Below are 22,035 nucleotides of genomic sequence, written 5' to 3' on the forward strand. Positions count from 1 at the left end.
TAGGTGTGGCTTGAAACCGTGCACAAATTCCCACACTCAACATGATATCCGTTCTAGATGCACAAAGGTAAAGCAAGGATCCAATCATGGAACGATATACCTTTTGATCCACCGCTTTACCATTGGGATCGATGTCAAGTTGGCACTTGGTGGGCATTGGAGTGGAAGCCGGCTTGACATCACTTAGCTTGAATCTCTTGAGCATGTCTTGAGTATATTTGGCTTGGTTGATGAAGGTACCTTCTCTTCTTTGCTTCACTTCGAAACCGAGAAAGAACTTCAACTCTCCCATGGAAGACATCTTGAACTTTGAGGTCATTAGTGCGGCAAATTCCTCATTGAAAGCTTTGTTAGGGGAACCAAAGATAATGTCATCAACATATAGTTGGCACACAAACAACTCCCCATTGACCTTCTTAGTAAAAAGAGTGGGGTCGATGAGCCCAACTTCAAATCCACGATCTTGTAACAACTCGGTAAGGTGCTCATACCACGCACGTGGGGCTTGTATAAGGCCATAGAGTGCCTTATCGAGTTGATACACATGATCAGGAAATTAGGGATCCTCGAACCCGGGGGGTTGCTTGACATATACCAACTCATTAATAGGACCATTAAGAAAAGCACTTTTCACATCCATTTGTTGCAGCTTAAAGTTATGATGAGCAGTATAAGCAATGAACATGCGAATGGACTCAAGACGAGCAACGGGAGCAAAGGTTTCACCGTAGTCGATACCCTCGACTTGGGAGCAGCCTTGTGCTACCAAGCGAGCCTTGTTCCAGATGATGATTCCATGAGCATCTTGCTTGTTCTTGAAAATCCACTTGGTTCCAATGACATTGTGGTTCCCCGTTGGTCTTGGCACCAATCTCCACATCTTGTTGTACTCGAAGTTGTTAAGTTCTTCATGCATGGCATTAAGCCAATCCGGATCTTCGAGCGCCTCATAGACCTTTTTGGGTTCAACACAAGAGACAAACGCGTGATGTTCACAATAGTTTGCCAATTGTCTACGAGTGCTTACCCCCTTTTTCAAGCTTCCAAGCACATTCTCCATGAGATGACCTTTGGTGGAGAGCTTTGATGCAACCTTGGTGGCACGACGCTCCAATTCCTCCTCATGAGAGAAATGAGGAGCGGAAACTTGATCATCTTGAGCGTCGTCTTGAGCTTGTTCTTGATCTTGAACTTGCTCGGGGGAGAGGACTTGACCGTGGGCATCACTTGGTGTGTCAACACCGTCTTGAGTATGATCTTGCCCTTGGTCTTGTTCATGAGGTTGAGGGCCTTCACTTTGTTCTTCAGAAGCGTGTGGGCCTTGGGTTGGTGATGGCTCCACTTGAGTGGAGCATTGTCCTTCTCCTTCGGCCAAAAGGGGTTCCTCAATGGGTAGGATGAAACCAACACCCATTCTTCTTATGGCTTGGGGAGGAATTTCATCACCTACATCACAACTGCCACTTTGCTCCACTTGGGAGCCGTTATTCTCATCAAACTCCACGTTACACGTCTCCTCAATAAGTCCCGTGGACTTATTGAGGACACGGTAAGCATGAGAGTTTGTAGCATAACCAACAAATATGCCCTCATAAGCTCTAGCCTCAAATTTAGACAACCGAACACCTTTCTTGAGAATAAAACACTTGCACCCGAACACCCGAAAGTACTTGAGGTTGGGCTTGTTACCGCTGAGTATCTCATAAGGAGTCTTGTTCAAGCCCTTGCGGAGATAGAGCCGATTGGATGCATGACATGCGGTGTTGGTGGCTTCGGCCCAAAAGTTGTACGGAGACTTGAACTCCGCCATCATGGTCCTTGCCGCATCCATCAACGTCCGGTTCTTCCTCTCCGCAACACCATTTTGTTGAGGGGTGTATGGTGCGGAATATTGAGCTCGCTAAGAAACTCATCCAAGGTGTAATTCTTGAACTCGGTGCCGTTGTCACTTCTTATTGTCAAGATCTTTGCATTGTGTTGACGTTGAGCTTCATTTTCAAAGTCAATGACGGTTTGTTGGGTCTCGCTCTTCCACTTAAAGAAATATACCCAAGTGTATCTTGAATAATCATCCACAATCACCAAGCAATACTTCCTACCCCCAAGACTATCGAAAGATGGAGGCCCAAAGAGATCCAAGTGAAGGAGCTCCAAAGGCCTCTTTGATTAAATGATAGTCGTGGGAGGGTGAGCCTTCTCATGTAACTTCCCTTCGATACAAGCACTGCAAGCACGATCTTTAGCAAAACTAACATTTGTTAGTCCTCGGACATGGCCCCCCTTGAGAAGACTTTGCAAATATCTCATATTGACATGGGCTAAACGGCGATGCCAAAGCCATCCCACGTCAACTTTAGCCATTAGGCCTGTCGCGGTCTTAGTGGGTCGCTCCGACAAGTTAATCACATATAGACCGTTCTCGACATGCCCAACAAAGGCTACTTTAATAGTCTTGCTCCAAAAGACGGCCACGGTATCAATATCAAAGAAAGTGGCAAAGCCCATGATAGCAAGTTGACGAACGGAAAGTAAATTGTATGCAAGGGACTCGACAAGCATGACTTTCTCGATCGTGAGTTCATGAGAAATGACAACCTTGCCGAGTCCCAATACCTTAGAAGATGAGGCATCACCCCACTCAACATTGGTGGCCATAGATGGAATCTTGTGCACGTCCACCACCAAGTCCTTGCTTCCGGTCATATGATTTGTAGCCCCACTATCGAGCAACCATGATCCCCCACCGGAAGCAAACACCTACAAGAGATCAATGCTTGGTTTTAGGTACCCATTTTGTAATGGGTCCTTTGATGTTAGTAACAAGGGTCTTGGGAACCCAAATAGACCATTCAATGTACTCATAAGGAGAACCAACAAATTTGGCATAAACATGCCCATCACTAGCACGGCACAATACATAAGAAGGGTTAAAGTCGCCGGCTTTTTGGGAGGGGTGGCATTGCCCTTCTTGACAACGCCACCCTTCGCATTGTTCTTCTTCTCCTTGGAAGCACCCTCTCCCTCTTTCACAAAAGTTTGCTTGAGAGGGGGAGGTCGTTTGGTCTTGTCATTCTTCTTCTTGTTCTTGGGGTTGGGTGCGAACCCAATTCCTTCCTTGGCCACAACTTCCTTTTGATTGCTCAAAAGGTCGTTGAGGTTCTTCTCGCCTTGTATGCATGACACGAGGCCTTTCTCAAGTTGCTCCTTCAACTTAGCATTCTCCTCAATAAGATGCATATGCTCACAACGAGGGTTAGAAGCATTTGCATTATCAATCAACACCATATGAGGAAAGGTGGCTTTCTCCTTGGTTAGCTTTACTTCGAGTTGATCATGAGACTCCTTGAGGCTAGCATGAACACCCTTCAAGACTTTGTGAGCCTTGTCGAGAATGTCAAACTCCACTTGGAGTCTAGCAAGATCAACCCCAAGCTTTGCCTTCTCGGAGTTTAGCACATGAGAAACAACAAGAGCATGATCAAGATCTTTCTTTAATTTAGCATGATCATCGTTGTGTGACTCCTCAAGAGCCAAACGAAGACCACGCTCTTCCTCAAGAGCATTGGAAAGATCCGAAATCTCATCGGCATAGTCACGACTATGCCCTTCCATCTTAGAGATGGTATCTTCATGAACCTCAATCATGAAATTGGCTTCACCAAGTTGTTCCAAGAGAGCAACGAAGTGCTTCTTGGATTTACCCTTGAGTTTACCCATAAAGGTCTCAAACTCATTCTCCTCCACATTAGCTCCCACATGTTCATCAATGCTATCCGTCGAAGAAGGATGATTAATGATGGTAGTTTTGATGTTGGGGGTTACCTTGTTGGTGGCTTTGTCCATGAGGCACTTGGCGGTGATGTTCTCATTTGGTGAGTCGAAGAGAGACACCCGAGGAGTCGTCGCAATCGCCACGGAGGCCATGGCAACCGTCTCACCATCTTCATCATCGTCATCATCCTCATTGTACTCTTCTTGTACCACCAACGCCTTGTGAGGAGTCTTCTTGGTGAAGTTGCTCTTGTTGGGGAAAGACTTGGCCTTGTCCTTTCGGATGAGCTTGCCACCGTTGTCTTCCCTCTTCTCATACGGGCACTCCGCAACAAAGTGGCTCACATTGCCACAATTGAAACAAGTCCTTACTCGTTGCTTGCCCCTTGCGCCACTTGAATTGTTCTTGTTGAAGTTGGGCCTTGAGTTCTTCTTGCTCCAAAATTGCCTTGAAGCAAGAGCCATGTGTTCATGATAGGCATACTTCGTATCTTCAAGGTTGCTCTCCTCATCTTCCTCCTCTTCCTCTTCTTCGACACACACCTTGGCCTTCAAAGCAAGGTTGGGCTTCTTGGCTCTTTGAGAGCGAAAAACCGCATTGTCGGCGGTCTTGTCCAATATGCTCATAGCCACAAACTCATCTAACACCTCACTTGAGGACAAGGTGTGGAAGTCCGGCCTTTGACGAATGACGGATGACATGGCCTTGTGGTAAGGCATCATTGCCTTGAGGAATTTGCGCTTGATCCAATTGTCATCCGTGTCCTTACTTCCATGATCTCGGAGAGAGACCGCGAGTTTGGTAACTCTCCGATAAAGCTCACGAGGTTCTTCATCTTCTTTCATTGCAGACTCATCGGCTTCATCTTGCACCACTTCATAGTTGGAACATTGAATGCTTGCACTTCCCCGATAGAGGGAAACCACTTTGTGCCAAGCATCTTTGGCCAAGGAGTAGGGCCGGAGATGAGGAAGGTCTTCGGGAAGGATTGCTTCTTGGATGATGAAGAGAGCATTCTCATTGAATTGATCACCCACGGCTTCTCTAGGAGTGAAGTTGCTTCGTTCATGCGGATAAAAACCTTCTTCAAATATTCTCCAAAGGTTAGTGTTCACATGATTTACATGACGCTTAAAACGATAGACCCAAGAATCAAAATCCTCCTTTTTATCTATCTTGGGGGGAGGACCGGCATGATTCAAATGAGTAGATGGAATAGGTCCACCATAAATCGGTGGAGGTTCCACATGGGCAAAGATGCCGGTGCCATGTTTACCACTAGAAGAAGGACCTTTCTCACTAGTAGCTTCCCCTTTGTCGGAGGTAGCATCCGTCACCTTGTTAGCGGGATCACCCACTTTCAAAGGTGCGGTGGAAAGTTTAAGCCCTTCAATGAACTTATTAAACATGGTTTCAACCTCGGTCGTCATGGAGGTTTTCAATGTGTCCAAAGCCACATTGAATTCCTCACGAGAGACCGTAGTTCCCCCGTCAGCCGAAGACGAGCCCGGATTCACACTCTTCGGACGGCAAAGTCCTTAATAAAGAGACGAGGCTCTGATACCAATTGAAAGGATCGATATAGTTGACTAGAGAGGGGGGTGAATAGGCAACTAACAATTTTTAGCTTTTCTTTAACAATTTAAACTTTGCATCAAAGTAGGTTGTCTAGATATGAAACTAAGTGAGCAACCTATATGAGGCAACAATGATAAGCACACAAGCAAGCAAGAGATATAACACAATTAAGCTTGCACAAGTAAAGGCACGAGATAACCAAGAGTGGAGCCGGTGGAGACGAGGATGTGTTACCGAAGTTCCTTCCCTTTGAGGGGAAGTACGTCTCCGTTGGAGCGGTGTGGAGGCACAATGCTCCCCAAGAAGCCACTAGGGCCACCGTATTCTCCTCACGCCCTCACACAATGCGAGATGCCATGATTCCACTATAGGTGCTATTGGAGGCGGCGACCGAACCTTTACAAACAAGGTTGGGGCAATCTCCACAACTTAATTGGAGGCTCCCAACGACACCACGAAGCTTCACCACAATGGAATATGGCTCCGCGGTGACCTCAACCATCTAGGGTGCTCAAACACCCAAGAGTAACAAGATCCGCAAGGGATTAGTGGGGGGAATCAAATTTCTCTTGGTTGAAGTGTAGATCGGGGCCTTCTCAACCACTCCCGAGCAAATCAACGAGTTTGATTGGCTAGGGAGTGAGATCGAGCGAAAATGGAACTTGGAGCAACAATGGACCTTAGGGTTGGAAGAGGTAAGTGTCTAGAGGAAGAAGACACCCCTTTTATAGTAGTGGACGAAATCCAACCGTTATCCACCTAAATAGCCCGCGACATGCGGTACTACTGCTCCTACCAAGCGGTACTACCGCAGTGCCATGCGGTACTACCGCGGCAACGGCAGGTACTAGAACAGGCCTGATTGGGGGCGGTACTTCCGCAAGCGCGGTACTACCGCGCCCCCCTTGCGGTACTACCGCAAGGCAGAAAAGTCCTAGCCTGGGGAGGGCGCGGATTAATAAAAATACATCAGTGCCTACTACCTCTAGAAATAAAACGATGCAAAAATCCGACACGGTACCACCGCAGGGGAGCGGTACTACCGCGTGGCAGCTGAACCAGGCCGCGCGGGGTACTACCACGCCCAAGGCGCGGTACTACCGCGGAGGCGCGGATGTAAAAAATTACATCCGCCCCTACTACCGCAAAGAAGCGGTACTAGGCCCGGGGGCCACGGTACTACGGCTCCGGAGGAGCGGTACTACCGTGGGCTCCTGCGGTACTACCGCGCCGTGGCACGGTACTACCGCAGGTGCCTGCGGTACTACCGCTCCAGGGAGCAGTACTACCGCAAGCTCAGCACCAGCAGCCAGGACAATCGCATAGAGGATAAACGGGGGATGCTCCAAAGTGCAGGGGAAAGGTGGAGACAAGGAAGAAGACGTGTACGTGATGATTCCACCCAAACCTTTCCGACGCGGACCCCTCTTAATAGTACGGCTTTCCTACGACTCAAATCCACCAAAAAGAAACGTAAAAAAACGCCGTCTTCAATAGTCTTCGATGGGCACCAAACCGTCTTGTGCCTTGCGATGAACCGTCTGAGAAACTCAAGGCACACGATTAGTCCGCAAAAGCATTGTCATCAATCACCAAAACACCTAAGGGATAAATATGCCCTTACACTTGTGATGGCTAAGTTGGGACACCCCTGCAGGGTATAAACTTTCGAGAGCGGTGCGTGCGGTTATGTGGCAGATGAGAATTTGTTAATATCCGGTTGTAGAGAACTTAACACTTGACTCAATTAAAATGCATCAACCGCGTGTGTAACCGTGATGGTCTCTTTTCGGTGGAGTCCGGGAAGTGAACACGGTTTGGCTTATGTTTGAACGTAAGTAGTTTCAGGATCAGTTCATGATCACTTCTAGCTTCACGATCATTTCGTTGCTTCTCTTCTCACTCTTATTTGCGTAAGTTAGCCACCATGTTTGCTTAGTGCTTACTGCAACTCCACCTCATTACCCCTTCCTATCCATAAGCTTAAATAGAGTTGATCTTGCAGGTTTTGAGCAACTGTCGAGAAGCTAGAGGTGATAAGTTTGTGTCCAAATACAATCACGGGCTCGCTATATATATTCCAACCCAGAGGAGATCGATCGAGCGTCGAGGCTGGGTTTTTTACGATCGGTTTGTGCACGTGACAGCTGATCGATCAATCCATCCATCCATGGGCGCAGTCGGATATGGGCTTGCTTTTTGACGACGATATCAGCGCGGCCACGACGACCAAGGCTGAGGCGCCGGCGGAGAAGTGTGGCGAGGAGGCGCAGACGGCATACTTGGCTCGCCGGCAAAAAGAGATGGAGACGGAACCTTAGGAGTCGCGCACCGACGTGAACGCCCACAAAACTCGTCTCTATCGTGCTTTCTGGAACGACATGTTCGCCAAGAAATGCGGCTCCTACCAGGACACGAGTAAGCCAGCATGAAGCCTTGGATCCTTTCACGCCTCTCCTAATTGCTACCTTTACGGTTTTAATCATTCTTTTCTGTCGCTGACTTTGTTACGTGCACTGTGATCGTTGTTTGCAGCGTCTATCACTCCCATGTGTTTCACCGACGGTAGCCACGACGCCTTCGTCCATGAGCAGGATACTCTGCAGATCTTTTCGATCAAAGTCGAGGTGATAATAGGGGGCCTACAGTGGCCACTCGACGTGTACGGCATGGTCGCCGCCCGCGACATAGTGGACCACAACCGTAATATCATCTTCCATCGCGAAAGAGACAACTGCCAAAGAATCACCAAGCAGGTTTGTGCACATCCCCCGTGGCCGCCTACTTCCTTCTGCGACAATACTATTTGGCCTGCTTATTTGTCGGCTAACCTTATATATATGTGATGTGCATGCATATAGGGTCCGTATCTTGCACTAACAGGCCCCACTCGAGCTGTTTTGCTATCTGTCGATCCAACCTATGTTGAGGTTGATCTGAAGGTGAAAGGTGTCGTCCAATCCGAGGCCAAATATTTAAGCTCTCTAGCGCTCTGTTAAAGAAACCAGGGTGCATCTAAATCATCATTTTGTGGTCAGTTGATTTTCTTTTTGTTGGATGTGCTTTGAAATGTGTGGTGTTTTCATTTTCTTCTCTTTAATTCTGTTGTTGGGTTGGGCTGTGTGAAATCGATTGACCCCTGTTTTGGGTCAGTCGAATTGCTTCTTGGGATCGTTTTTGTTCTTCTGGGTTGTGTTTTTCTTTTTTCTTGTTGTTAGTTTTTTATTTTTGTTGGTTTTCGGCTGAGTTTCATTATATACATACAAACACTATATAATATGCGACCAAATTTCATGATTATATGATTATTTTTGCATATTATGATAAAGTGCAACTTCGGTGCAAAGTTGTTCCCCAGTTTTTTTTTTAATTTTCTCTCTTCTTAAAGGAAATAGAACACCACTAATTCATCCAATTTCAGAAAAAAAATATTATTTTGATATTTTTTGTCTTTACTTCATTTCATTCTACTTTAAGGTTAAAACAAATGATTCATTTGTTCTTAGATTTTGTTTTTGCAAAAGTTCCACTTTTGTATGCTTATTATTGCATATTATTTAAAAGCGCAATTTTTATGTATATTTCGTGCAAATTTTGTCAGAGTTTATTATAGATTCTTTTTCCCATTTTCTTTGTTCTTAAATGGTAATACCAGTGCAACATGTTCATTCTTTCTTTTGTGGGTATTTTTGCTTTATTTTTTATTCTAGTTTTATTTTCTTTTTTGATGATTTTTCTTTTTTCTTTATGTGTTTTTTGGATGTTGAGTGTGTGTAAATATATGCACACAAGTACTACATGTATACATTATATTAGTGTCTGGAAATTTCACCATTGTATGTTTCTTCCTACATATTATAAAAAGTACAATTTTTGTACTAATCTTGACGAAATTTTAGTTTTAAGTTTTTATTTCACTTCTCTCTTATTTGAGGGTAATACCAATATATGCCACTAATTCATTTCTTATTTGAAACTTATTTTTTATGTAAATTCTACTAGTATATGTTAGTTCTTGCATAGCTATAAAGAGTGCAACTTATGTGTAAATTATGTGCAAATTTGATCATGATTTAGTTTTTCGTTGCTTTCTTCTTAAAGGGTGGTACTAATGCACTACTTCATTATTTTTTAGAAAATATTATACTTTTTGTGTTTAAATAACTATACACGCAAGTACTATACAACATGTGTGTAAATTGTAGTAGAGTGCGAAATTGCAATATTATATGTTCGTTGCTTGCATATTACTAAAAGTGCAATTTCAGGCAAACTTGTGTGCAAAATTTTCCTCTTTTCCTTTTTTTTTTCTTAAAGGGGTTCATTATTCCCTAGAAACCTTTACTATTTTGATTTTGTTTTAGTTTTTTTCTTTCTTCTCAAAGGGTTTCATTCTTACATAGAAAACTTCATTATTTTGATTTTGTTTTTTTTATTTTATTACATTTTCTTTCTTTAGAGGCAATACCGATATCGTTTCACTATTTTATGTTTTTTTGGTTGCGTATAACACATCGTAAAAATGATATATGTGCATGCATGTATTGTATCCACTAACAGTTGCGTTGCATATAACACATCGTGTTGTTGTTCGGATAATGGTTGTGACGGGTGTTTTGCTTGTGATTAATATGTGCTAATGGCCGGTGCTTAACTAGATTAGCCGGTTGGGTGTGCATGCATGTGTCCCACCCAGGGGATCGATCTCTGGGCAGCAAATCGACTGAAATAAAATTTGGTTAGTCGATTGACACAAATTTTATTTCACTTGACTGATCTATAGTCTGTCCCCTAAATCATACATGATGTACCATGAAGGGGCCACCAGCAAGCTCAGCACGCTAGAGCTGGCATTCGCCCACATCGTCAACTCTGTGGAGGAAACGATCAGCGTGGAAGTCCTTCATGGGGATTGGCCACGTGGCTTTCGTGGAGTTTTCACCGCCAACACCACTAGCATGGATCACATGAAAGTCACGTTGCTTGCATTTGAAGACGGAAAATTACTACCGATGGACGGCCATAGCAATGTGCTCAAGCTTTTACGCCGCGTTGTCTGCGTCGAACTCCGTCGGACCAAGATGGCAAAGATTAAGAAGCCAAAGCTCAAGATTTCAGCGCAAGCTATGCGTATCAACAGGGAAAATGATGAGTTCAGAAAATTGAGAAGAAAAAAGGGATACAAAAAAGTGTTTTACAAGATATGAATTCTGTGGGCCGGTTTTATAAGATGGAGAAAACATATGAATACACTTAAAACATATTAATACTATTTTTTTTAGAAAAGAAGGATGACCCTTGGCCTCTGCATCTGGGAGATGCATGCACATGCAGTCACTTTATTGATTATTCTCGAAGACCTTACAAAGTATTACAACTATATGCCTGAATCCGCCATCTTGGCGAAATATGCCACTACTCCTATCCATATGATGAATGAGTGCTAGCTGGGCCAAATACCCAGACCACTCACCTAAGCCTATTATCAAAAGTCAGAAGCCCCAACCGAGCCACATACCGGGTCTGGGGCATAAACTGGTCTGACACACTCACATGTGTCGTCGCCGCCATCTTCCACAGGTCCATCTTCAGAGCAAATATTGAGGCTTCTACCTTGTCACGTCACTCCGCCATCGACGCCACCATGACGCCAAACAACTACCTCCTCCTGCGCGAGTCCATCACCGCGCATCGGGCGCCGAGTCTCCACTGCGCCACGCCGCCAAGATCCGTCGTCATCAATGTGTAGGATGAAGCACTGCTCCACCAAAAAAGCCGCCCACTGGTCCCTCGATCCCGTGTACACCTTCAAGAATGACGCCCCCAAGGAGGAAGAGACACCAACATGTCGCCGTCATCCGATCTACTGATCTAGGATTTCCCTCGAAGGTAGCGGATAGAGGTCTGGAGCTTCTCCACGGCGATGCCCTCAAGAAGGTAATGACACAAAAGAGTGCCGCCAATGCCGGTCTTGGCATCAAGCCGAGAACGAGGTTTTCACCCGGATCCGCTCGAAGAACCTCCATCAAGCATCGTGTGCACGGGTCGCCGCCAATCTGAGCCGCCGCACATCGAGCAGGCCGCACAGGCAAGATCAGATCTGTCTGGAGGGCAAATCGCGCATGGCGCCGACCCAACCACCAGACCCTCCATTGCCGCCACCGCCGATCCGAGGTCAGAAGGTCTGTCGCCGCAGACCCGGCCACCGCCGCCCAACACAGCCAAGGCCGCTGCCCGAAGCAGGGCCGGCCGCCGCACCCGCCACCATCGCCGCCCTAGGCCGAGGCGAAGGGAGGGATGGAAGGACGGGGAGCCCCTGGCGGCTAGGGTTGCGATCCCGCCCGAGTCGCCCGAGCGGGGGCGACCATGTTAGTACTATTAAAACGATATTACGGAGCTACCCCTCCCCGCATCACTCCCGTGCGTGTGTGTGTGTGTGTGGGGGGGGGGGGGGGGGGCAGCTCCGTAATATGGTCACCAAGGAAAAAACTCCCCTTGTCCCTTCCCTCCCTCGCCGCCGCCGGTCTCGGGCGGGGCTCTTCTTCATCCTGCTCGGAGGCTGTTGGTGCGGGGGTGTTCGCGGTGCTTTGCGCTGGTGAGGGGCGCAGAGGCGCGGAGGGGCAGCGAAGGCTTGGTGGCTGCGCAGCGGGCTTCACGGGGAGGCTCGTGCTCGTGGCTGTGGTGGCGGCCAGGTCTGGGCTCGCCAGATCTGGCGGGCGTCGAACACCCGCGGCGATGGACGGCCCCCACCCCACCCCCGGGGCGACGATCGCCGGCGCCTTTTTCTTTCTCTGTATTCACTTGGCTTAACCAAAACACACAAGGGATTACATGGCAATTTTATAGCCCAGACCACTCAACGCTGAACAACCGAGTCCAGCGACTTACTCACACGCGCGCGTGAACTCTACGCCGGACTTCCCTCGCATGATCCGCAGGACTCAACGCACCTCTTCCTGTTGGCAAGCCACTGGCTCCTCCACAAGACCCGGCCAAGCCTCCATGCATGCAGCTAGCCTGCACGTACCTGAACGAACAGGTCCATGAACACAAACGCATGCAGGCACTAACCCCCCGTGAACGCACGCAACCTGATTTGGTTTATTTGACTAACAATACATACCAGGATGTTCAAAGCCTTTGCTGACGAAGGGGTGGTCGACATTCTCCGTGGAATACTCTGCATAATTTCTATGGTCATCGCCAATTCGCAATGCCGTGATGCAAGTGCTGTGCCAATATTCCAGCAATGATCCAACAATGAAAGTGAAGGGACATAAATAGCGATGTAGACATTTGTTGGAATATTAGCACAGCACTTGAAGCACGCACACGGCAAGGTAAGCAAGTATATACGGTGGTCGAAATTCTCCCTAGAAAACTCTCTGCACAATTTTGATAGTCATCTCCAGTTGGTATGCCGTATAGGTTATGAACGAATTAATTAATGGTGACGCCTCTGGAGATATCTGCAGCTAAGGTTTCGGATCTAGCTAGTAATGTACATCATTTCTGAGAAACGAAAAATAGTGATGTAGACATTGCTGGAATATTAGCACACCAGTTGCAGCACGCACACGGCAAGGAAGCATGAACGACCGACCAGGTAAGCAAGTATATATGGAACAGGTAACTGCTAATCTAGCAACCAACCCAAGAGTAGCATGTCATCGCCATGAGGGCCATCGCCATTAGCTTCGTGTGGTCATTTCTAGCCATACTCATGACCTCCACGCCGACCGCTAGTGACAAGCCCGCACTGCTTGCTTTCAAAGCGCAGGTCAGCCATGGCGGCTCGCTGGCTTCCTGGAACAGCAGCGTGGGCTTCTGCAGCTGGCAAGGCGTGGTGTGTAGCCAGCGGAGGCCAATGCGGGTGGTGGCTCTGACATTGGATGGCACCGGCCTTGTCGGACCACTCTCACCCGCCATCGGGAACCTCACATTCCTGCGGATGCTCAACCTGAGATCCAACTCGTTCCATGGGGTCATTCCGGCTAGCCTTGGCCGTCTCCGTCGCCTGCGGTGGCTCTACTTGGACACGAACTCCTTCTCCGGCACAATACCTGCGAACCTGAGCGCATGCGTCCGCATGATAGAAATGAGACTGGACAACAACACGCTTGGCGGACCCATCCCGGCTGAGCTCGGCGAGAAGCTAACATCCCTAGAAGTGATCACACTGAGAAACAACAGCTTCACAGGGCCCATCCCGACGTCATTGGCCAATCTGTCCCATCTACATGCCGTGTCCCTTGCCGATAACCAGCTCGTGGGCTCAATCCCGCCAGGGCTCGGCAGCATCCAGAGCATGCGATATTTCGGTCTCTTCAACAACCTCCTCAATGGTATGCTCCCACCTTCTATCTACAACTGGTCATTGCTGGAAACATTTGATGTAGGGCAAAACATGTTCTCCGGAAGCATTCCGGATGATATAGGAAGCAAGTTCCCCAAGTTGAGATATCTTGGCGCGGGTGGTAATCACTTTACGGGGACCATCCCTTCTTCAATATCCAACATGTCTTCCCTTGTAAGACTTAGCCTCGTGCAGAATAACTTTAGTGGATACGTGCCTCCCATGTTGGGGAAGCTGGGCACTCTTCAAGAAGTGAATTTGGCAGTCAATAAGCTTGAAGCCAATGACAACAAGGGGTGGGAATTCATTACTTCTCTGGCAAACTGCAGCCAACTACTGCGACTGTCATTGAACTTCAATTCTTTTGGAGGACAACTACCGGGTACAATTGTGAACCTCTCAACGACTCTGCAGACCTTAAGCTTAAGTAGCAATATGATCTCAGGGATTATCTGGTTGGTCTGGAAACACTTGGGATAGCGGTCAATTCCATATCTGGAGTGATTCCAGAGGGCATTGGTAAGCTAGAGAATTTGATTGAGCTATTATTGTACAATACTAGCTTGTCTGGCCTCATACCATCGTCGCTAGGGAACCTTACGAAGTTAAATACGCTTGCTGCACGTAATGCAAACTTGGAGGGGCCAATTCCAGCAAGCCTGGGGGATTTGAAAAATCTCTATGCACTTGATTTGTCGAAGAATTACCATCTTAACGGTTCAATACCAAAAGAGATTTTCCAATTAATTAGCCTATCCTGGTATTTGGACTTGTCATACAATTCCCTTTCTGGACCCCTCCCTAATGAAGTTGGTAACTTGGGAAACCTTAACCAACTGAGTCTATCAGGAAACCAGTTGTCCGGAAAGGTACCTGATAGTATTCAGAATTGCATAGTGTTGGAACAGATATTCTTAGACAACAATTTCTTTGAGGGAAGCATACCTCGGTCACTGACAAATATAAAGGGGCTCAGTATATTGAACCTGGACATGAATAAGTTCTCTGGTAATATTCCTAAGGCCCTTGGTAGCATAGGAAGCTTGCAGGAATTGTACCTAGCACATAACAACTTGTCAGGGACAATCCCATTAGTACTACAGAATTTGATATCATTGAACAAATTGGATATATCCTTCAATAATTTGCAAGGCGAGGTGCCAAACGAAGGTGTTTTCAGAAACATCACTTACTTAGCAGTTGCTGGCAATGTGAATTTGTGTGGTGGTACATCTCAACTTCACCTGGCTCCATGCTCCACAAGGAAGAACAATAAAAGGATGTCAAAGTCTCTTGTAATTTCTCTAGCAACCTTTGGAGTAATCGTGTTCTCTCTATCAGTTATTCTTCTTCTTTGGATATTGTGCAAGAAACTCAAACCAAGCCAGAAGATATTGGCACGAAATTCAATTGTAGATGACCGGTACGAGAGAATCCCCTATCATGCATTACTGAGGGGAACTAACGGATTTTCAGAAGTCAACTTGCTTGGGAGAGGAAGTTATGGTGCGGTTTATAAGTGTGTTTTGGACAATGAAGAAAGAACATTGGCTGTCAAGGTGTTTAACCTTGGTCAATCTAGGTATTCAAAGAGTTTTGAGGCTGAATGTGAGGCTATGAGAAGGATACGACACCGTTGTCTCATTAAGATCATTACTTCTTGTTCTAGCATCAACCAGCAAGGTCAAGAGTTCAAGGCATTGGTTTTTGAATTCATGCCCAATGGTAACTTGGATAGCTGGCTTCATCAACCATCTGAAGATCCCACTACAAACAACACGCTCGGCCTTGCCCAGAGGCTTGATATTGCTGTCGATATTGTGGACGCAGTAGAATATTTGCACAACTACTGTCAGCCCTTGGTAATCCACTGTGATCTTAAGCCAAGCAACATTCTTCTTGCTGAAGACATGAGCGCCCGGGTTGGAGACTTTGGCATATCAAGGATCCTTCAAGAAAATACAAGTGAGGCGATGCAAACTTCATATGGCTCAACTGGACTTAGAGGTTCCATAGGCTATGTTGCTCCAGGTGACTAAAACTCTTCTAATTTTATTATTACTTTTCACTCGAGTATGGCATGCTAACCACAAGACTTTGCATAATTGCAGAGTATGGAGAAGGCTCCGCAGTCTCTACAGCTGGTGATATTTATAGCCTTGGCATATTGCTTCTTGAGATGTTTACGGGAAGAAGCCCAACAGAAGGCACGTTCGGAGATTCATTGGGTCTGCATAAGTTTGTCGAGGATGCTCTTCCAGATAGAACCATGGAGATAGTTGACCCGACAATGTGGTTGCACAGCGGACCACACAATAATACTACAATTATTAGAATTCAGGAGTTATTGGTTTTAGTCTTGAGACTTGGCATATCCTGCTCAAAGCAACATCCTCGTGACCGAGCATTGACAAGTGATGCAACATCGGAGATGCACGCAATCAGAGATGTATACCTCAAGTTCGTAGGGGAGCATGGAGCAGAACCAGAAGCCTCGACTCAAGAAATTCAGAGCAGCGTTGCATAAACAGGCTGGCACAAGACATGATCATGCATACTAAAAAAATTATTAATAGAACCATGTATGTTCTTAGAGCTATGTATGTTGCTTTACAACTGTATCCAATAAATACAGAACCATGGTGTTGTGCAATAATAGTAGATTCATAAATCAAGCAGTGTAATTGTTTTCCCATTATCAAAACTGTACACATGGAGGTAACATTATTTCTCCATGCTTCAGTAAACCATAAGTTGCAGAGAGTTTCATTTTTTTTTCTATTTTTTCTTATAATCGCTTTTGCAAGCAGAAAGATCCAATTTTATTTGTTTATATCTAAAACAAAATGCTTCGGATCAGATTAAAAACGCTAGAATAATCACAAACATATGTTTCTTTTGCGTACAATAAGACTTGAGGTAGTAAAGTCAGGCTGCTTGTTAGCAGAGTATACACTTTCCATGTGCAGATACTAGAATTTGGTGCACAAGCAGCCTACCCAAAATCTGATTCTCAGAAAAATAAATCAATTTGTCCAAAAGATAATCAGAAATGATAGCTCGCTTTGGTTGATCTGTAGAGCGTGAGCCGCCTTGGTGGAGAAGGCGGAGAAGAGGGGGCAGGAGGAGTTTCCTTCCCGATTGGTTGCCTATGAAATGCATTTGCGGTGCTTTAGATTTGAGGGCAGAGCACCGCCCTAGAACATGGCACGCAACATAAGTAATATAATATCGAAATCTAAGCAACAACTTCCACGAATCCGCAACTATTGAATTGCAGCTGATTTCCAAGACCAAAATGATTTTCCCCCAGGCAAAGATAGCTAAAATAATCGACTAAATACGTCGGCCGCCAAGCATTCCCTATCTATGTTGCACGGATACTTGGATACGTGTCGGATACGCGATACGGGGATACGCCCGATACGCCAATTTTCTAAAAACATGGATACAAGGATACATTTATATATTAATTATTACAAATATGAAGAAAAAATTTAAGGAGCTTCTAGGTCAAAGCATTCCTCAGTACAATTACCTTTTCTTTTCTTGCACTTAGTCCACTTTCATTAATTGGCAGTGAGATTTGCCTAGGTTTGCTGTTCCAGTCAATGCATCGACTCTCTCTTGCTCACCTTTCAATTGAATAAAAATATTGACAAACATGTTTTCACATGAACTCACGCCCATGTTGGGATTCTTCAAAAGGTGTGCCTTTATTATTGAGAGGATTTCATCGCTAGTGCAGAACCGGGCTTTAGTCCCGGTTCGTAATGGCCTTTAGTGCCGGTTACGTAACCGGCACTAAAGGGTGGGGACTAAAGGTCCCCCCCTCCCTTTAGTACCGGTTTGGCACGAACCGGCGCTAACGTGCCACCACGTGGCACGAGCTAGGCCCGGGTGCGTGTAGAACATTAGTAACGGTTGGTAACACCAACCGGTACTAAATGTTTTGGGGGTGTTTTGGTTTTATTTTTTATTTTTCTCTAATTTTGTGTTTTCAATTTAATTTAGTGATTGTTTTACATTATAATGAGTTGTTAAATCATTAGGTGAAAGTACAGCAGATTAGTTTTGACTGGATGCATGTGGATCCTAGCTAATTAGTGATCCGGTATACTTGATCACTTAGCTAGGATCCATCCAGTTGAAACTAATCTGCGGTTTCTTTCATAAATGATATAATAACTCATCATCATCATCATCATCATCATATTAATATAAAAACTCTTGCATCATATAATCACCAACAACAGTATACTAGCTAGCTAAAAAACATCATAGTCGTCATTACCACTATTTAATCATCATAGTCATTACCGCTATCTAATCACCACCAACACTAGCTTAAAGAAGAAACATTCACTCGTACCAGAAGCAAAGATATCATCGAGTTTAACATGGTCATGATATTATAAGCGTTCATAACACTACAAAAGCAAATCACTCTTTGAGATTAAGTTCAGGACTAAGATCTGACCGTAGTTCAATACGATCACTATTGGTCGCACGTTTTGAGTACTAAGATTTTCAAATTCAGGAAAATTATTTCTCTTGACAGCATCAAGATCCTCAAGCCATGAAACATAATGACTTATCTCCTCGCAGTTTAGTTCAGCCCCGGGACAGTGGGCGGTCCTGTCTACCAAGCGCCGGACATGTTTGCTTGAATGGAAATAAGCTGTCAATAGAAATTAGTTGTCAACTAATTTTGAATAAACAATATCGAAGACATAAATATGGTTGAGAAAATCACATAATGGTAGAACTGGAGGCGTCTGCACATCGACCCAGATGTCTCTATTACCTTCAATATCATCTTCCGGACGAATATGGTGAGTATCTCATATGGAGTCTTATTCAAGCCTTTGCGGAGATAGAGCCGATTGGATGCATGACAAGCGGTGTTGATGGCTTCGGCCCAAAAGTTGTACCGAGACTTGAACTCTGCCATCATGGTCCTTGCCACATCCATCAACGTCTGGTTCTTCCTCTCCGCTACACCATTTTGTTGAGGGGTGTAAGGTGCGGAATATTGATGCTTGATCCCCTCATCACTAAGAAACTCATACAAGGTTTAGTTCTTGAACTCAGTGCCGTTATCACTTCTTATCGTCAAGATCTTTGCATTGTGTTGCCGTTGAGCTTAATTTGCAAAGTCGATGACGGTTTGTTGGGTCTCACTCTTCCTCTTGAAGAAATATACCCAAGTGTATCTTGAATAATCATCCACAATCACCAAGCAATACTTTCTACCCCCAAGACTATCAAAGGATGGAGGCCCAAAGAGATCCATGTGAAGGAGCTCCAAGGGCCTCTTCGAGTAGATGATAGTCGTGGGTGGGTGAGCCTTCTCATGTAGCTTTCCTTCGATACAAGAACTGCAAGCACAATCTTTGGAAAAACTAAAATTTGTTAGTCCACGAACATGGTCCCCCCTTGAGAAGACTTTGAAAAGATCTCATATTTACGTGGGCTAAACGGCGATGCCAAAGCCATCCCACGTCAACAATAGCCATAAGGCATGTCGCAGTCTTAAGGATCGCTCTGACAAGTTAATCACATATAGACCGTTCTCGACATGCCCTACAAAGGCTACTTTAAGAGTCTTGCTCCACAAGAGGGCCACAATATCAATATCAAAGAAAGTGGCAAAGCCCATGAGTGCGAGTTGACGAACGGAAAGTAAGTTGTATGCAAGGGACTCAACAAGCATGACTTTCTCGATCGTGAGATCATGAGAAATGACAACCTTGCCAAGACCCAATACCTTAGAAGATGAGGCATCACCCCACTCGACATTAGCAGTCCTAGATGAAACCTTGTGCACGTCCACCACCAAGTCCTTGCTTCAGGTCATATGATTTGTGGCTCAAATATCGAGCAACCATGATCCCCCACCGGAAGCAAACATGTCCAAGAGATCAATGCTTGGTTTTAGGTACCCATTTTGTAATGGGTCCTTTGATGTTAGTAACAAGGGTCTTAGGAACCCAAATACACCATTCAATATACTCATAAGGAGAACCAAGAAATTTGACATCAACATGCCCATCACTAGCATGACATAACACATAAGAAGGGTTAAACTCGTCGGCTTTGTTGGAAGGGGTGGCATTTCCCTCCTTGACACCACCACCCTTCACATTGTTCTTCTTCTCCTTAGAAGCACCCTCTCCCTCCTTCACAAAAGTTTGCTTGAGAGGATAAGGTCATTTGGCCTTGTCATTTTTCTTCTTATTATTGGACTTGGGTGCAAACCAAATTCCCTCCTTGCCCACAACTTCCTTTTGATTGCTCAAAAGGTCGTTGAGGTTCTTCTCACCTTGTATGCAAGACACAAGGCCTTTCTCAAGTTGCTCCTTCAACTTGGCATTCTCCTCCACAAGATGCACATGCTCACAACACGAGTTAGTAGCATTTGCATTATCAATTAAAACCATATGAGGAAATGTGGCTTTCTCCTTTGTTAGGTTTACTTGGAGTTGATCATGAGACTCTTTGAGGTTGGCATGAGCACTCTTCAAGGCCTTGTGAGCCTTGCCAAGTATATCGAACTCCTCCTTGAGTCTAGCATGGTCAACCCCAAGTTTAGCCTTCTCGGAATTGAGCACATGAGATACAACAAGAGCATGATCAAGATCTTTCTTCTAATTTAGCACGATCATCGTTGTGTGACTCCTCAAGAGCAAAACGATGACCACGCTCTTCCTCAAGAGCATTAGAGAGATCTGATATCTCATCGGCATAGTCACGACTATGCCCTTCCATCTTGGAGATGGTTTCTTCGTGAGCCTCGATCATGTCATTGGCTTCACCAAGTTGTTCCAAGAGAGCAACGAAGTGCTTCTTGGGTTTAATTACGCTTGAGCTTACTCATAAAAGACTCAAAATCATTTTCTTCCTCCTTAGACCCCTCACTTTCATCAATGCAATCCGTCAAGGAAGGATTAGTAGTGATGGTGGTTTTGATGTTTGGGGTTACCTTGTTGGTGGCTTTGGCCATGAGGTACTTGGCGGTGATGTTCTCATTGGGTGAGTCAAAGAGGGACACCCGTGGAGTTGTTGCAATGGCAACAGAGGCCATGGAAATCGTCTCACCGTTTTCATCATCCTCATTGTACTCTTCTTGTGCCACCAACCCCTTGGGAGGAGTCTTCTTGGTGAAGTTGTTCTTGTTGGGGAAGGACTTGGCCTTGTCTTTTCGGATAAGCTTGCCACCATTGTCTTCCCTCTTCTCGTATGGGCACTCCGCAACAAAATGGTTTACATTGCCAAAATTATAGCATGTCCTCACGTGTTGCTTGCCCTTGGCGCCACTTAAGTTGTTCTCGTTGAAGTTGGTCCTTGATTTCTTCTTGCTCCAAAATTTCCGTGAAGCGAGAGACATGTGCTCATGATAAGCATATTTTGTTTCTTTGGGGCAACACTCTTCTTCTTCATCTTCACCCTCTTCTTCCACACTAGCCTTGGCCTTCAAAGCAAGGTTGGGCTTCTTTACTCGTTGAGAACGCAACACCGCATTATCGGCGGTCTTGTCCAAGATCCTCATTGCAACAAACTCATCCAACACCTCACTTGAGGACAAGGCGTGAAAGTCCAGCCTTTGACGGATGACGGAGGACATGGCCTTATGGTAAGGCATCATGGCCTTGAGAAACTTGCGCTTGATACAATTTTCATCCGTATCCTTGCTCCCATGATCTCAGAGTGAGACCGCGAGAGTGGTTAATCTCCGGTAAAGCTCTCGAGGTTCTTCATCTTCATTCAATGCAAACTCATCGGCTTCATCTTGCACCACTTCAAAGTTTGAGCGTTGAATGCTTGCGCTTCCCTTGTAAATGGAAACAACATGTTGCCATGCTTCCTTGGCCACGGTGAAAGGTCAGATATGCGCAATATCTTTGAGTGGAATTGCTTCTTGGAGAATGAGAGAGCGGACTCGTTGAATTGATGATCTGCGGCTTCTCTAGGAGAGAAGTTGCTTGGGTCATGCGGGTAGAAACCTTGCTCAATAGTTCTCCAAAGATTAGTAGAACTATGATTTAAATGATGTTTAAAGCGATAGAACCAAGAGGCAAAATCCTCATTTTTCACAAGCTTAGGAGGAGGACCAACATGATTCATATGCGTGGAGGGAACCGGTCCTCCATAAGTAATTGGAGGTTCCACATGGGCAAATATGCCATTTCCACTTCTACCACTAGTCAAAGGAACTTGATCACTAGTAGATTCCCCCTTGTTGGAGTTAGCATCCATCACCTTGTTAGTGGGATCGACCACGTCCAACGGTGCGGTGGATAATTTAAGAACATCAAGGAAATTCTTA

The 22,035-nt window shown here is 45.5% G+C and overlaps 1 pseudogene; it reads left to right on the forward strand.

Annotated features, from left to right (window-relative positions):
- The first annotated feature begins 13,025 nt into the window (after positions 1–13,025).
- Positions 13,026–16,453, forward strand: LOC109751389 (uncharacterized; annotated as a pseudogene).
- The last annotated feature ends 5,582 nt before the right edge of the window (positions 16,454–22,035 follow it).

The sequence above is a fragment of the Aegilops tauschii genome, chromosome 6 (assembly GCF_002575655.3).
Source record: "Aegilops tauschii subsp. strangulata cultivar AL8/78 chromosome 6, Aet v6.0, whole genome shotgun sequence".
NCBI classification, from domain to species: domain Eukaryota; kingdom Viridiplantae; phylum Streptophyta; class Magnoliopsida; order Poales; family Poaceae; genus Aegilops; species Aegilops tauschii.